The 18,672-nt window shown below is 39.2% G+C and overlaps 1 long non-coding RNA gene across 1 annotated transcript in view; it reads right to left on the reverse strand.

Moving 5' to 3' along the window:
* LOC123606772 overlaps positions 1–18,672 on the reverse strand; it is a 238,143-nt gene that overhangs the window by 34,083 nt on the left and 185,388 nt on the right. The window lies entirely within an intron of this gene.

The following is an 18,672-nucleotide window of genomic DNA, read 5'->3' on the forward strand; positions in this document are numbered from 1 at the left end:
ATCAACTCCTTCTCTGTTAATATATTCCTGCTTGTTAATCTTGCGGGAATCTTGGCATATTCACTCAGGGCAGGGAAGCTGAGGGTAAGTGAATGGATACAGGGGTCCAGGAGTCAGAGGCCTTGGTATTTAGCTCTGGGTCTGCAACCAGTTACGATTTGTTCCCAGTCACCTGTCTGTCTCATAAACTCCTCTGGTAAAGTAGTTTTCTGGCTGATCCCCCAAGTAACCTGAATAACCAGGTTGTGTGGGAAGGGATTTGAGGAGTATGCAGTCAAGCTGAGTAATAAGGAAATAAAAATTTAAAAAAATTTCTGGGTGATGTGCTGAGGTGCTAGGGAAATCGGTCAGAGTACAGGCCATAATCTGCCATCATTATCGGACGTTCTTGTCTATGAAAGCAGAAAAAAAGAAAAAACCTTCCTCAGTTTAGAAAGGTCACATCTATTATCTGTGGCAATGTTGCTAAGAATCCAGTCTGGAAGTATGGAGCTGTCTTTTTACATGTAAGCCAGTTTGTTTCTTTTCATACCTTATCATAATCACCTCCACTGGGCGTAAGATGGATATAGAATTACCCAGTTGGAAGACAGATTCAAAAGCTGGTAGGAAATGTTCACCTTTTGGAACTGATACAGGAAAATACAACAGTAACTATACCCTCTGGCAGTTCAACAATTATACATTTCCTTTTGTTAAAGTAGAGACAGTCAGTAAAAATGACTTCGGAGCACCCCAAGGAAAATAAGTTAATCAGAAACAGTGTGGGTCTACTGACAACTGGAGAAATGCAGAGGGATATAAGAGAGATCCAGGCACTGTGCTTCTAATCTGTTAAAGCCACAGATGTAACCATGGTGCCATGATAGCTGAAGAAGCTTCCTTAAATTAGCACAGATACATAGAGCATGAATGCTTTACACACACGCGCACACACACACACACACACACACGTCAGACAGTAAGAATGAACATTTATGGAGCACTGCTGCATGCCAAGTATTGGGCTAAGCACTCAGACCAGTTCTTTGAAGAAGGTTCCCTTATCCCCACTTCACAGATTAGGGCACTGAAATTTAGGAAGACAACCCACTGCCTGGGAACACAATGCTAATGAACTGTCAAGTTGCAATTCAAAATCCAAGTCTGTTTGCCTCTAGATCTCTAGACCTTAACATTTATAGGATACTGGTTCTAGGTTTGCTTTCCAGAGAACCTGTACCTAAAATGACATTTCCATCACTTGCCATCGTCCTTAGCTTTCTTTATTTTTCCTTTCACTCCATTTACCACTACTATGTGCTAATGTGATACCAGATACTTTACGTGATTACATATATTATTATGTACTGTTTACTGTTATTGTATATGTATTGTTAATTCCTACCTCTTCTACTTTGTCTGCCTCCATACTTTGTCTGCTGCTGATCTCCTGGGCTTTGACCAGTGCCTGGCACAGTGTGAGTGCCAATACATATTTGTTGGATACAACTGCAAATAGCAATTTGTTCAAATGAGTGTCTCTGCAGTTCTATTTTCTTTCATAATTGGATATTTTTTCTTTAGCCAGATTTGTATTAATTTTAGCTACTGCAGATTTTTTTTAACTTACTAACTTTACTTTTAATGTTAATAGAAGATTAGATGATGGACACCAGGAGGAAGAATAAATGTCGGATAAAATATGTGAGACATATTTTAAAAACAGAAGTTGAAAATTTTTGCCCCAAGTGGGAGCTCATAAGCTGACATCAGTTCAAAACATTTCACAGCAAGAGCAAGAAAATGAGTAATTGGGCTTTGACCAGAGACACGGAAGGTCACTTTACTGGAAAATGCTTTGTAAAAACTTTTATCAGAAAATTGCTTTATCATTTCAAAGTCTGAAGTGTTCCCCTTTAGCTTCTAGGTTCCAATTCAGAAATAACTCTCTCATCTTGCCATTCAGCAAAGGTATTTGCTTTACAGCTTTCGTTTCTGTTGCCAGAAAGACTTTTTTGAAACGCTTTGTGCTGTAGCTTCCGTACTTTTCAAGGTGATGAAACCAACCTGAAAGCACCTCTTTGTGTTTTCAACAGTATTGGAATTAGCCTCAAGAAAATTTAATAATTCAGGTACACTATAAATCCATGAATGATAATTGTTTTCATTTACTGCTGTCTGCCCTTGCCCTGAACTTTTAAACTGGTCTGACTCACGTATCCCTAAGTCCCCTGGGAAATAAAAGCCATTCTATTTGCAGTGTATGCCTGCTCCCCCCACCCCCTATGCCCTAACTCCCACTTACCGTGCCCACTGAGCATGAGTTCTGCTGACCCCTTTTGCTTTGTTAAAAAGCAAAGCTTTTTCTGGTTTCAGGCTCACCTTTGGCTTTGAAGATTGAGTGACTTAAAGGAATTTGGACTTTGGGTATCCTCTGTGTAGACTTGGCTCATATTCAATGTCAGGTTTCTCCTAAGTTTAGTACTCTGAACACAATACAGTGCCCCTGGTTGGTTCAGCTCCCAAGATCCAGACTTGCCATTGTGTCCAACCAGCGCCCATTTGGTTCCTCTCTGAGGAGTGTTAGGTAACTACTGAACTGGTAGGTTTGTATTTTTACCCCACATACAGAGCTGTTCATCTGCAAGAGGCCAGGCAGTAGTCTTTCTGATGTGAAAAAAGCTCAAGCCATAAAACAAGCCAGCTGCTGCAAGAACGTAATATCTGTGATCACACAGAGGTCTGTTTACAGCTAGAGAATGTGACTCATTTTCTAATCCTGTGAAGTGCGTGGGACTGCATGGCAAAGCAGGGATGTATAGTTGCTGAATTGAATTCATCAGAGCTGATGCTCAGTATTGCCAAGAGATGGCAGATGTGAGCGTTTCTCTTTAGTTCAAACCATATTTTCACAGTTTAGCTATGACATAGTCCTTGAGCTTTCTCTGCTCTAGTTTGGGCATAAAAATCAGCTTAGCCAATGTTCATTCTCTGCATGCAATTCAGAGAGAATGAGGGGTTAAGAAGAAGCACTACTGATGTCCGTCAAGGGTATGCCACCTCACTCTATGAAACGTAGAGCAAGGTGGGTCTTCTCCTGGTTCCCGCTTGTATCGCAACAAGGCTTGAGGTGAATTCCACAAGGTCGCACACTGTGAAGGAACCGATTTTCAAAACTTACGAAGCGTGCTCATCAGAAAGAAAGGCCACATGGCAGTCTGTCTTTTATTATCTCTGAGAGAGCCTGGTGAGGTCAAAGCTCGGCAGGACCCCCCACGAGTATATGTTGCAGGAAAGAAACATTGCCCCTCTGTACTCGCTCTCCCGACAGGGTGACTATGAGGGCAGTCTCACCATTGTGAGGATCTGGAGTCCGCTTGGGTGGTAGGCAAGCAGAGGTTTGGTGCTGGTTGTTCATAAGTGCTCTCTGGGAGAGCCAGCTGCCTGGGGCTCACAGAGCTCGAGGCTTCCAAGGGGTAGTTCCTGGTGCGGGCGGAGGAAGCCCTACCAATCACATAGAAAGCGGAGTTTGGTTTCATTCTTCGCACCGACTGCCCAAAGCCTTGGATAGTTCATTGTCCAGGGAACCCAAGAGTGTCTCAGTGATTGTCAGACAATCTGGAGTGCTGCATCGGACCGCCTGTTTGGGAACATTAGTGATCATGCTATTTTAACTACGCTTAAGAGGTGATTAAGAGAATGGTCAGACTTACAAAAGATTGCACGACAGAGGTAAATGGTTTTTGTGTGGGGAGGGGCGGGGGTAGTTCTGTACTTTCTATTGTTGCATACCATGTACAGAAGCCGGGACAGGGAAATCATTGTGTGAGTTTGATTTGAGTTTTTCTTTGAACTAAATGTGGATATAGATGGAAAGATGGTAACTGGGATACACAGGTAATTGCTGCCACGGCGGATGGAGCAACTGTGTGGCTCCCAGATGATAAGGTATCCGAAAGGTGAGTATAGCACACGTTTGGGGTTTGTATCTATTTTTTCTGACCAAACTGTGGCATGCTCCAATCAGTCATCATCACACACAAAGAATATTGCTCAGAACTTTTTGATCACAAATAACGACAAACTAACTTAAACTAGCTTGACTCAAAAGTGGAAATGTTTATCCGGCAGCCAAATTAAAGGTAGGACTTCTGAGAATATAGGAATCCAGGACTGAACATCACAGGCACTACCTATCTTTCTCTCTCTCTCTTTTTGCTGTGTTTTCCTCAGCAGCCTTCTTTACACATGAAGGCGTGGCTGCCCATAGATTCAGAACTCACAGCATCCCAGCTTTCCCACCACAGGAAAAGAAATCTGTTTTTCTTAGTTCTGTTTTTTTTTTAATGTTTATTCACTTATTGATACAGAGAGAGACAGAGAGAGAGAGAACGCTTGCACACGCACGTGCACATGAACAGAGGAGGGGCAGAGAGAGAATCCCAAGCAGGCTCCCTGCTTTCAGCGCAGAGCCCAATGTGGGGGCTCAAACCCATGAACCGTGAGATCACGTTCTGAGCCAATATCAAGAGTTGGACGCTTAACCAACTCAACCACCTAGGTGCTCCATCCCACTTCTAATTTTTAAAACCTCAAGGAAGCTTGAGTTTTGTGCTTGTATGGCTAGGGCACCAAGATCATATAATGGCAGTGGTAACCCTGGAAAAAATACAGGTAAACAGTAAGGTGGAGGGGTGGAGGGTAAAACAATGGGTGCTCTCAGCAGGGGGGGGGGCTCTGCCAAGAAACCTCTGTATCAGGTAAAGTACTTAACTTTGACTCAGTGGTAATGTTACTTAGTCTACCTGAGTCCATAAATTAAAGATTAATCTGCACAGAGGACAAAGGCCCTGAAGAGGGGGGTTTCCAATGCGGGCATTCCTTCTATCGAGAGGGCTTTTCCTCTCCTGTTTTAAGCAACACAACTTCAAGAGTTAAATTTTTCTGCGTGGTTTTGCTTTCCTAATTTTGTCATTTTGCTGGGTAGCCACTACTTTAATTGTATTTTCCTGGGAATTCATTTAAATGTACATGAACTCAATTTATGCTTTTCAAAAAGTGTTTCAAAACAAACTTCAATCATGTGTTTACATGTAGATGGTTTTGTTAGGAGTTCCTGAAGTTAGGCAACACCTTGCCACAGAAGAAGTAAACTGCAGATTTATTTATTTACGGCACAAATTTTTGGAATATCAGGCTTTAAAAAATACTGATGCAAGTGTTTTGTTAAATATTTCTAATTTTTAAATTAATGTGTTAATTAGTAAAATGGAAGACACAGCCCATGTTCAATGCTGTAACACTCAATTATTTTAGTAGCAAGAGGAATGCGTACTGGGTAATTTTAAATGAGATATATATACATCAGGGAAAAATCATTGTAGACTGCTAAAATCAGTCTAGACAAGGCAACATTTGTACCAGTTACTAAAAATTCTGGACAAAGCCATATTTATACCAATTACTAAATTTCATGTGTTTGGGAGACTGTGAGTAGAGGCTAGCATCAGAAGTGTTTGGTATTAATTAGACACACATCATAGCTTTTCCAACAAACTCTGGACAGCCTGCCTAACTAAACTCTGAATGGTATGGATTTATCTCATAAGATGCAGGAATAAGCTTGGTTTTAGCAACATGAAGGCTAAGTTTATGAGTACTTAGACTCAAAACAAAACGGATTGCATTAATTAAAATCACCACGACCCACTGTTTCCAAAACAACTGACTCATGGTCTGTCTCTGTCTCTATTTCTGTCTCTTCATCCCCCTCCTCACACATGTCTCTTTCTTTAATTTTAGTGAATGTGCATTAAAACTAATTTAATGAATTTGCTATATTTCACCTGGGCATTTGGTTAATGTTTTGTGTAACATTCCATTCCACTTTCTTGTTTGCAATACGTGGCGGTTACAAAAGGCAGATGCCATGTCCATTGCTCTGTGGTCCCTGCTGTCAGGAGTTGGCTGTGTGAATGTGTGGGCCAGGCTTCCTTTATCAGAATTGGGACAAGCAGCTGGGCATTTGTCTATTAGTCCATCTGCCAACCCCTAGCTAAATCACGCAAGTATTTCCGAGGCTAATGCGGAGGCCAGTACTAAGATAATGAGCTCAGATAATGAGGCACCACTTCCTCTCAGATATCTTAGTTTTACAAAAACATTGTGATGAGAAAGTACTGTTTTGGCCTAATGGAAATATCGCTTCTAAAATTTAACACGGAGACAATTTCCCCCAAAGAAAATACATTCTTAAGCTGGAAAATTCTCATAGAGAGATACGATCTCCAAATTGGAAGAGAAGATTAATGGTCATTTGGTTCAATTCCTCTGATATATAAATCACTTCTAGAACATTCCTGACAAGTGTTATTTAGTCTCAGTTTGAAACTCTCCGGTGATAGAAACACAAGCAGTCCTTCTTTTTTTGTTAGAGGTATATTTGGAAAGGGAAGTAACCATGACGGCAACAACCACTTCAAATAAATGCTCCAGGAGAAACAGGGTAACAGGAAATCCATCACCACCCCCTTTTCACCCTCCATGATTTAGGAAAAAGTCTTCTCTTCCTTGATATGAATGTTCTGAGGAAAGTTTGGGACACAGTAAACTTCAGGGTTTTCTGAAAGGAAAAAGGTCTAAAATATCCAACAGCTTCTTCTTAAGGTTTAAAATTAGGGAAATTTTTAAAATGTGGATTCAAATGGCTCAGATCAAGACCTAGAGGCAGAGTATGGTAACGATCCTCCTGAAAAAGTTACCATAATGGAAAGAGCCAACCTGTGCATATGGTTAGGTAGGTGAGGACTGGGAATGGACGCCCTGGGTCTGGGAGCTATTTATTCCAGAACGTGTTTCTGATGAGCTTTAGAACCAAGAGGAAAGCACTAACCTGGGCACTAAGGGATTTCAGTACATTATGGGATACATCTGGCGATGGAGTGTGGGAAGGGTGGGTGGGAGACACCGTGCACCCCAACTTGAGGTATCTAAACTCTGGTTTCGTTCACATTAGGTCCTTATTCTATATTTTGAGCCCAAAGAGATCTGTCTGTACAGTGGCAGTCATTCATGAATTTGATGATGCTCTACATTGACTTCTTCATTCTGAACTTTCTAAACTCCTTCATCAAGGACATCCTTTTTACTAAGTCATCTTTTCAGCATAGACCTTTTCCTCTTGATCCTTTACTTAAATGCCCTTTTCTTCAGCACTCAACGTCCTTACTTAAACGTTGTTCTAGAGTCAAATCACAAGGTGAAAATTATCTTCTGGTCATTTGGAACATCTGGAATGCAACTGGAGAACACATTTTGTAGCCAGAGGCCCTGCTCCTTACTTGCTGTGTGACTATCTTTAAATTACGGAACCTCCCTGAACATGCTACTTTATTTATATTCCAGCTCACCTACTTTGGCAGATGTTGTCACTGTCCCACACATATACCTTGGCACTCACTTTTAGAGTTTATATCCAAGGTTTCCTTCTGCAAACCTCTGCAACTTTTACCCAAGCACTTTCTCTCAGTGCGAATGCCAAAACGTTACTATCTCTGGGGGTGGGCCTCGGGTGATAATGAAGAGAACTGGAGATTAAATAGTCCAGCCTCCTCCCCCAATGGAGGATGCAGTTCTGGGTCTGGTGTCACACTCTCCTTCAAAGTTGCCCAGCGGGGCTGGGCCTCAGACGCCCACATGGCAAAAGGCACTGGAGAACACACCTTTTTTGGATTCCTTCCCTTGTCTGTCTCACCACTCGCTCCCCTCCAATGTTCCTGGGTTACCTCAAAATTAATTAACATGCACTTAAATCCTCATTTCCAGGGCCTGCTTCTGGGGGACTCCAAACTAAGATACCTAGGGTAGTGCCTGAAAATGTAAGGGAACGTGGATAATCGTCAGGAAAACCGTTTTCTCTCCTGTAACTAGAAGAAATGATGTGTAATGTGTTTGAAGGGAAAGCACCCTCACCTTCCTGACTTGGGGAGCAGGAAAAGATTCTGCTAACATGCTAACACCTCTCTCAAGATCCAGAGTCTTCTGATTTTCTCTACAACCTTGATAAGAGTGAGGGGTTGAGAGTCACATATGACTTTCACAACTCCCCTTTTACAATTCCTGTATCACAACCTTGCACTTCACTTTGAAAGAAAGGACCCATTGACACGGAAGTCATTTTAATATCCTGTTGTGTAGGGCACACGTTCTCTCTGCTCAAGATTCCTCAAACTTTCCGGAAGTTCTATGTTCATGCTTTTCCAGTGGAAGTGGAAGTCCTGAGCACTCTCTAGAGTTGTTAACTGTATCTGAGAAGTGCAAGCTGGGAAGGAGGGAGCTACATAGGCTACAGTGGCTACGCTGCAGGCGGCATCAGCTTCAGGCAGGAATCCCTCGATGTTACAAATGCCCTTATCAGACCGAATATTGATCGGACGGTAAGAAATAATAAAAAGTGAAATATATCCCCTATTGATTTTTAGGGCCTTCCTCAAGTATGAACCCTTCCCCATTTCCTCCCTGAAGCACTTCCCCTCTGTGGTGTATATGGACAGTGTGAATGGAACAACCGTCATATAAACAGTTACTTAAAAAAAACGGAGGCAATGATGGCAGTAATTGCCTTCCACAGTCTCTAAGGTTATTTAAATGGAATATGTAAAGTTTTATATTTCCTATCTACTTCATATTTTGGATTAATTCTAATCCTTCTAGAGTTTATAACATTTTGGAAAAGAGGGGACTGACTGCGAGGGCCACTTAACTCCGTGTCCTCCACACCATCTTACTACACTTCTGCTTTGACCTTACAGCCTCTGCTTGGTCACAATCACCATGAGGGCAATCGTCATCTTCCCAGCGGCCAACTCATGTATAACAGATAGAAGGAATTCAATCAGCACATGAATGACTGGACTGGTTGGCTTTTGGGGTGCTCTACTGCCCTGGAATCTGCTTTCGTATCTTTTGCATTTCATATAGGAACTTTACTAATTGAAAGGCTATCTGGCATCTGCTGAACATCATTACTAATGATGGTATTCTGCTATGCCACATACTCCCAAAGAAAATGTCACCAAAACATTTACATTCATAGAGGTCTGAAGCTATGGGATATTCAATATAATACATGATAATCCCAGTAGAAATTTTCCACATTAATGGGAAACATTGCAATGTAAGTATGCCACCTTCAACAATTTGCACACATCCCGATACCCAAGTTTTGACCTTTAATCAAAACTTAGAAGTTCACAGTAAGCAAATATGTCCTTGTGTCTAGTTCAGATATTTTATAAGCCAATAAATATATCTTTCTTTTTATTTGAACGTAAGCTAATCTCCAAGACAGCATTTAGGGCACAGAGAAAGGCCAGAAGACAGGCACCAGTCCAATGAGGAGGTCAGGTGAGGAGTGGAAGAATGGTTTCCTGGTTATTCCCATTTAATCATTTTCTAATTGGCTACATCAGCATTTTCTCCACTGTGTTTTGTAGAACTCAGTTATTCTTCAAGTTATTTTCCTGGATGTTAACAGGTATTTCATGAGGAAAGAATATTTCTATTGTTTATTTTTAAACAAATATGCATACTTTATCCTCACACAGAGGCAAAATGTCCTTGGCATATTAAAAGCATTGGAAAATCCTGCAGCAAAGCAATCTGTCTAATCCACTGGTTGACCACAGAATCTCTTAACCACCCCCGCCCCGGCCCCATAGCTATTAATAATATATATTCTATGGTATACTGCATAGGAACCCCAGCCTGCATCTTCTTTTAAAAACATAAATTGCTGGGTTCCTGGGTGGCTTAGTCAGTTAAGCATCCAACTCTTGAACTTGACTCAGGTCAAGATATTATGATTTGTGAGATCAAGCCCTGCATCAGGCTCTGCACTGATAGCATGGAACCTTCTTGAGATATTCTCTCTCTCTCTCTCTGCCCCTCCCCTGCTCATGTTCTCTCTCTTTCTCTCAAAATAAAAAATCAAAAATTTAAAAAATTAAAAAAAAACCCATAAATTGTAAAATTAGATTAAGCAATACAGCAGGTGTGACCTAATCAGTAAAAAGAGTGGATTATTTAAGACACAATTCTATTAATGTAGCAAAATAACATATTCACTTTTCCATGCTGTGGTTGGCTTGTACTAAGCGTAGTGTCTAATACAACTTCCATGTCTTTTCTTTCACAGGTTGTACTGTGTGGTTCTTGTCAAATATTCGTAAACAGATAAGCAGAAAATATGACCTTCATCCCTGTTAAATTCCAGTTTGCTAAACCTAGTTGATTCTTTACCTCAGTCGCATACATACACATTAAACTAAAGATGAAAAACACACTTATAATATTGTAGGTCATTTAATTATTTAATTATGAAAATTGTTCCATTTAATTTATATAGTCACATACGATTTATTTTTTAAAGTGCCATGAAATGATATGAAACATTTAAAGATGCCATATTTTCTTATTTAAAAAAAGGAAATTATGGCCCAGAAAATCACTATAGTTAAGAAATTTATATTTGGCAGTTACTCTCATAAAAGATGAAAGTCAGCCTCCCAGACTGAATTTGAGGAACAGCAGAAATGGAAATGATGGCATTGGTTTATTGATAAACTCTTTAATTTTCAGAATGTAACCAAACAGAAAATTCCAATTAACCCTAAGTGCTATCTAAAAGCCACACATTGTTAAAGCTAAAACAGAGCTGACATTTCTCATTTGGAAAGTGACATGGAAAATAGGACATGAAACAAGAAGGTGAAAGACATTCATATAGGCTGAAGTAAACTCAAGAGAAATGATTCATAATAATTAATTTACTTTTTTCCCACATATTGCTGTTACAAGCAAAAGGATGTGGTGAGCAGGAAGTTCTTATGTTTAAATATATTAAATATCGGGCATAAATGTAGAACAGTATTCTGGTAAGTTTGAGAAAATATTAACAAATTATTTCCATACTGAGGATCCTTTTAAAACTTAATCATCTGAATTTGTACAACTTGACTTGTTTTTAGTGAAGAAATTATGTTCTACTGCTAGTTACCAGCAAGATGAAATTTCCTCAAATTCTCAGATGATCTTTAATGGTGAAATATTTTGTTGGTGTATCAGTGCCTGTTTAAACTTCTTTAAGTTTTTAACCAGAGTTTACAATTATATTTTATATAAGGGAAATGAAGTTTTCAAAAGCAGTTAATTTGATAATATCTATTTTAATATTATTTCCTAGTTTAGTCATCTGTATTTTAAAAATATGAGTCTATTATGTTAAAAACAATCAGGTTATTTTGCACTCACAACTATTTAAATGTATGTCCTTTTGGTAGCAATAAGCTTGGTTTTCAGGTAAGCTTATTACCCTAAATTATTATACTCAGAACCCTCAATACAAAAATGTGTTACATGCACATTGAAAGGAATCTATTATTATTGTGATATAAAATGAAAATATGGAATTAAACAAAAATAAGTTTGATGTATACTTGACCAAGAATATACAGGGTGTTTACTTCCTTTTCCTGCAATAACCAAAGTAATACTGTCATTGACACAATTATATTTTCAATCTGTGCAGATAAAATTTATTTTTAAAAGATATACTTCAATTATTTGGAATTACTGGGAAAGAATATGAGCAAAATTACTTTGTGGGAGAACAGAGCAAAGAAAGACTCAATGGCAAAATGGAAAACGGAGAAAATGGGGGAAATGACTAGAATTAAGGAAATTCTATTTTCAGGTCCCATGCATCTGGTATGAAAAAGGCTGTGGAAAACAGAATGGGATTGTTAGGTTTGGGAACAGTGTTATTGTTTAAAAGGTTAGCTATAAATATCTGCAGCCACTATGGAAAGATAGAATACAAGTTACACATTAGCCCATTCATTCGCATTTAAACGCAGGAAGTGAGACAAAAATTGCTTCAACATGACAATATCTTTAAATATTAGAAAAATGCATTTGATTGATTGAAAAAAATCTCCTCACTTTCTGTGCTGCTGGATATTTGATACTTCATGTCTGGAAAGTACTTTATACAGGAAACAAAAGGATGTGTATTCTATTTGGGGGTGAGGCTTGGAGTGTGGAGTAATACAAGACAGGGAGAAAGGGAGATCATTTTTAGCTTTTACTCTTGCCTTTAGAGCGATAAAAAATGAAGACAGAGAAAACAGTTTTCAGGGCATTCTAGAATAATGAAGCAAAATGTCAAATTTTCCCAAGTTTTTCATGTTGCCCTAGGAAAACAAATTCTTTACTGCAATATCCGACTCCAAAATGTTATCCTCAGGAATGTACCATTCTCCAATAGCACTTCTCCCAGGCTTACTGAAATCTCATTGCAGCCTTAGAAGACCTCAGTTAGTAGCTACTGTTTACCTCTGAAGTCTAGATTTGTTTCTCAGCTTTGAAGTCTCAGAAACTTGACTCTTTAACACTCCTGCCCACATGTCAGGGGCAGACCCATATTAAAACTTCAAAACCAACATATAAGACCTGAACATTAACTTTTTACTTTGGGGAGAGAAATAACTAATACAGGGACCAAAAAAATTAATTGTGAATAGCAAACACATTCTTTTCTTGTAGGAAAGCTAAAAATAATAATTAAAAGTCTGCTTAGTAAATACAGATCAAAGCAAAGAAAGCTGGCTAAGCGAAAAGGATATTCAACAGAATCATGGGCAAGTAGTCTCATGCACTTAGCCCCACCGTAGAGATGGTCTTGGGAATGATACCAAAATCCTTGGGATACTTTGGCTATGACACCTCCATTGACTCAGTGCCTCCCTAATTGGTTATTCTGCTTTGAGAGAGAGCCTCAAGGGCAGGTATGCTTACAGCAGGTCTTTGATGAGTTGAATGGTATTTTCCTAGGGAGATCAAAAAAGGGGCCAATAATCCCACAGGGCAGGGAAGAAAACATTTTTTGGCTGATGACCAATTCCATGACTGACCAGAACTAATTACTTGAAATAAAAAATTGTAGTAACTGTGCAAATGAATATCTACAATATGTCAGTCACTTGTGCAAGGTGCTCTAATTATAGAATATTAAAAATGAACATTAACCTTAATTCCCACCGTCTAAGAAGGAGATCATTTCAACAAGGAGCTTAATAGAGATAAGTACAAACAGAATCTGAAACAGCAATGGTCTACTGTAAGAAGAAAATTCTTACTTTTTGTATCCACTAAATCCAAAATCCTCTCCTCTCCACATAAAACCAAGTTTGGGTTCTTACGCAATTTTCTGGGCCTATTTTCTGCTAATCTTCAAGTTTAACAATCGAGGCAAGAGAACAAATCATACTGGGTAAACCCATTAGCTGTGTGTATAATAACCCAGAGTGTTAGAGCTGCTAGCGTTCTGTCTCTCATCCACTGCTTGTTTTTGAGCTTAATCCAGTTCTAACAAGGCACGCCTTCAGAAGAAATGATGCTCTGGGGCCTTTCACCTGACTTCTTACACTCTTGCTTTGGTTTCTGAACTGAGTCAGAATAAGGTTGATCTAGAAAGAAAACCGAGAAATCTATTTCTACTGAAAAAAAAAAAAAAAGTATTACGTAGGGATTCTTTAATTAGAGAAAAGTCCGTGGCAGGACTTAGACACTCAGTGCGACTCACTTATTTATTCTGTGGACAGAGAGGACACAGTTGTTCTCCCCCCACTACCCCCAACCTTTTCCTCACTTTGTGGGAATATAGCCGTGACCTGCCACCTCGGAAAACTGCCCAGTGGACTGACATCATGGGAATGTACTGAGCCTGTTTGTGGAGGTCATCTAATTCTTGGCAAAAGGGTTCCGGGCAGGAAACCTTCTATATTTCCCTGATAATGAACCAAAAATCACCAGCCCAAGAAATTGAGACTGCATTTCATTAACACAGCTTCCCAGAAAACAGTGTGATGTGAGGCAACCACTACTGTTGCTTTTATGGTCTAAGCTCGTGTAACCTGTATGAAGTACTGTCCCGCGTGAGTCATTATCTAAAGCATACAGCCCTTCACCTGCAGTTTCAAGCAATTTTCAAATTCTTCCCTAGAAAAATGTTGCTGTGTCTACGTCTACTGTACATCACCTATAAAGCCCTGAAATCGGGGAAACAGAGTTGCTAATCCTGTGAGAAATAGCCAAATATTTAATGCAGGTAAAATGAAAACTGTGACATTGTGTGAAAAATATATTATCAGTCATGCATGGATTTAGAATACATTATTAGCATTATCGTGATTACCATTGCTGTATCAGTATCATGTTGCGGGTATACGTAGAACAACTCAAAATCCTTTTTGCAACAAGGTTGACTGACTGTAGCTATTATGATTTTATCAATAAATACATACCAGCCAATACTTTAATACTTTATATATGTTAACTCATTTTATTCTTACTTTTTATAAATGAGGACACTGACAAACAGATTGGTGAGGTAATCTGCCTATATCCCACAAATTGTAAGTAGCAGAATGGAATTTGAACTCAGATAATCTAGTTCTGGATTCTGTACTCAATCTCTGTGATAATACTGAGTCAAAGTTCAGCATACACGGATTGCATAACAGAAAGAAAGTAGTAAGTTATTTGAGAAGTACAAGTGACTTTAAATAACACTAATGATACTGACATTCTCTTTAATATTTTCTTTCAATGTTGATTTTTTAACATTCCCACTCCCCTTTTTTATTTGAGTACAGTTGACACACAACGTTACATTCGTTTCAGGTGTACAATTTAGTGAAATGACAAGCTTAAACATTATGCTATGTTCACCACAAGTGTAGCTACCATCTGTCTCGTTACAGAGCTATTAAAATACCACCGACTGTATTCCTTATGCCGTGCCTTTTATTCCTATGATTTATTCATTCCATAAGTGGAAGGCTATTATCTCCCACTTTCCTTCCCCCATTTTGCACCCCCCCCCCCGCCCCGCTTCCCCTCTGGCTACCATCAGATTTTTATTTTGAACCATTGACAAGGTTACAGAATAGCTGCAAGTCTAGTTAGTACAAAGAGTTTTATTTTTTCCCTGAACCATTTGAATTGGGACCTGATGTCCTACCATCCCTGAATAACTTAGTGTCTACTTCCTTCATTCTCCACCATATGTACAATACAGTCATCAAATTAAGTGAAACAGTTGGATGCAGAAATGCACTCCTACTGTATTTCCTAGACTCCATTCAAATTCTGCCAGTAATGTCCTTCTTAGCAAAAGGACCCAGCTCAGGATCATGTATTCAATTTAGTTATCATTGCTATTTTTTGTAGGATTTTTTTTTACCTATATTCACAAGTGAAATCCGTTTAGATTTTTCTTTCCTTTCTTGAGTGGCGTGGGTGTTAACGACTAAACTTAAATAAATCTGGTCATTGGCCCTCTTGTTCTAGGCTTTGAGATTTTTAAATTTAATATAAGGATTGTTTGATTCATGAAAGTTGGTAAAATTTATCTATAAAAATATCTTGGCCTTGTGTCTTTTGTGGTAAAAGACTGACTTCTACAAAGTGCTAGCTTTTTCCTCTGTTGGTCATTTTTTCCTATTTCTGCAGCATTGATTTTTATACTTTTGTTTCTTCCTTCCTTCTACTTTATTACTTGTTTTTTGTTTTTGTTTTTGTTTTTGTTAGCTTACTTAATAGGATGCTTAGCTTAGTTCAAACTATGTTTTTGCTTTTGAGTGTGTCTTGCAATTTCTTCCTGATAGTTGGACAGGATATACTGCTCAAAGGAACTGCTGTAAGGTGGCCTTTGCTAATGTGGTAGAAAGGTATGTGTGGGGAGAAGTGTTCTACAGTCTAATGATTACGTCGTTACAGCAGCCAGATTTAAGTGTTAACCAAAAACCAGATAGCTGAGAAGCAGCTGAAATTTTACCTAATGAAGTAGATATGAAGAGACGTAAAAGTTAAGACTGAATTAGATGAAAATATATCTTATGGACTTCAGAACTGTGTACCTCTACTACTGTGCTATGATAGGTTGGCAATTCTCTATAGTTTGATATTTGTAGTTAACATACAGGTTAAGCTGCTTTAACAGAAGCCTACAAATGAAGGAGCTTAATAAAATAGATGTTTGATTCTTTTTTATGCAACATCTCTGCTCCATGAGGTCCCCCAAGGACAGATGGGAGGTTGGCCTTTGCCCTCGTCAAAGTGTGGCTTCTAGCTCCAGGAGGTGGTTCTTCCACTCGTCCCCGTCTCCAGTCCATCTCCAGCCCAGTCCATAGGAAAGGGGAAAAAAAAGAGAGGAACTGGAGGTCCTGGAGGTAGCATGGCAGTGCGCAGATTCCTGCGTGGTGGGAATTTGGTAATAATGCCACAGCTAAATGCAAGTGAGGCCAGGGAATGTAGTCTAGCTGGGTGGCCTTGTGCTGCTCAGACTTCTGTAAGGACTCTGTGTGATTTACTAATAAAAGGAAGAGCAGAGAATGGTTCGAGGGTCCAGTTGATGGTGTTTGTTATAATATTCATAAAGAATTCAGGATTTAAGAATACACACATGTGCATGTGCACACAAACGCACACAAATAAATTGGGGGCTTATTTCCACCAGTTTTAAGTAAAAGGAACTATGTTGCTAACCCTTAGAGATAATTTAACTTTTAAAGGAAAGTAGAGAACAAGTTGACATAAGAGCTTGAGGTAGAGTCAAATAAGACACAAAAATGGAAAGAAACAAAAATGAATTTTTCTCTCCTCTCTTCTTCCTGTTTTCCACATTCACTCCTCATCTTCAGCTCAATACAGAAACAAAACTAGGTCAGTAAAAATGTTTCCATGGTATCCGAATTTTCTCCTTTATAATAAAACTCAAATACTGGCCACTTTTGATGATCAAGCTATCACCTACTTTAAGCAAAATGGTGTCAGATTTAAATTTACTGACGTGTTGGTAGAGGGACCATATGATAATTAATCCTTTCCTTTCTCTCTATATATGTATATGTGCATGCATGTGTGTATGTGTGTGTGTGTGTGTGTGTGTGTGTGTTTGCTTGTGTGTCTGTCCTGTAACTGATTTTGTTGGATCAACTAAGTATCTTTGCATACAATCTATGTATGTTTACAAATAATCCATTTCTCCCAAGCTATGTGTTTCTGAAATACAATAAAGTATTTCTCTGGCTCCTCACTTACATGCCTTTTTTTGTTTGTTTGTTTTATCACCAGTCTACCTTACATTTCTTTCCAGTGGTTCTGGGAGTTTTTAAAGCATTGACAATGCATCTAAGCCTTTCTTTAATGGAAATTTTTGAAGTGTGCCCTCTCCTAAAAGATTGTTCCTGTCCTCTTCTAACTAGTCTCCATACAGCACCAATTATTTTCTTCCCTGTAAGCAAAGGTTTGCAGTGGCAAGTGTATCTTTCATAGACTATCATTAAGGAAAGATGAACCCAGAGGACTCTGGAGGCTCATTTTCTCTCACTTTCTAATAGCCTAGAAAAAAGCTAGCGCAGCAGGTATGATAGGAGTTAGCTCAACTGATAAACAGGCTGAAACCAGCTATTGAACTCCAGAGACTTTCTTTTTCTAACAAGCCCTTTTTTGGGGTCAGAAAGCTTCTGTTGTAACATACTGGTCCAGATCTATTCCAGTCCTATAAATATGCAGCGTTTGGCTGGGTAGGTCCCTCAAGAAGACTTCCTCATGATGCTCATCCAATTATACCTGGCTTAAGCACAGCTCTAGATGGGACCATGATGGCTGAAAGGATCACATGGGCTCTGCTATTTGACTGTAAGTTTCCTTCCAGTAAGATCCTCTTCTATTTACACAAATTGGCATCAGTGGGATGTGTTTCTAAGGCTCCTTTGTGTGATAAACATCAACATGGCCATTCTTCACCAATGCCCATTAAATACACTACCAATTTTCCTAGAATCTCTGGTCCAGGGCTCTTTATCTAGTGCAGCGGATCCTAAAAGCACCACCATTGTGCTGCTGTACTTTTAACACAAAGAATGGCATTTATGTCCCTGGAGACTACTGCTACCAATGTCTCTCCTTTCATATTGACTGAAGTTATGGAGGGGAAGCACATTTAGATTTTATTCATTGTCTTTTAAAAGCCTTTTACCCAAGAACACAGAGTGGGTTCCAGAGGAGGCTGAGCCAGAGGATAACTGAGTAGACTCTTTCTTGGTGAAAACCCAGATTTTGCTTAGCCCCTCCATTCAAGGGTTCACTAGGAGTTGTCTATTCTACCTCCTATGCATCCTTCCCATTTTCCTTCATTTCCTATCTCTAATTGCCAAAGTTCTAGTTTAGGATATCACCATCTTACTAGTTTCTTTTTCTTTTCTTTTCTTTTCTTTTCTCTCGCTCTCTCTTTTTTTTTTTTAAGAGAAACAGCATTAGAGGTGGTGTGGGGGAAGGTCAGAGAGAGGGGGGAGAGGGAGAGGGAGAGGGAGAGAGAGAGAGAGAGAGAGAGAAAGAGAGAGAGAGAGAGAGAGAGAGAGAGAGAGAGAATATCTTAAGTAGGCTCCATGCTCAGCACAGAGCCCAACTGGGAGCTTAATCTCACGAACTGTAAGATCATGACCTGAGCCAAAATCAAGAGTCTGATGCTTAACTGACTAAGCCACCTAGGCACCCTGACCATATTTCTAGTTTCTTACATAAACATATTTGACTAAATAATGAAGGAAGTATAGTTTTTAATAC

Source organism: Leopardus geoffroyi, chromosome A2, assembly GCF_018350155.1.
Source record: "Leopardus geoffroyi isolate Oge1 chromosome A2, O.geoffroyi_Oge1_pat1.0, whole genome shotgun sequence".
Lineage (NCBI taxonomy): Eukaryota > Metazoa > Chordata > Mammalia > Carnivora > Felidae > Leopardus > Leopardus geoffroyi.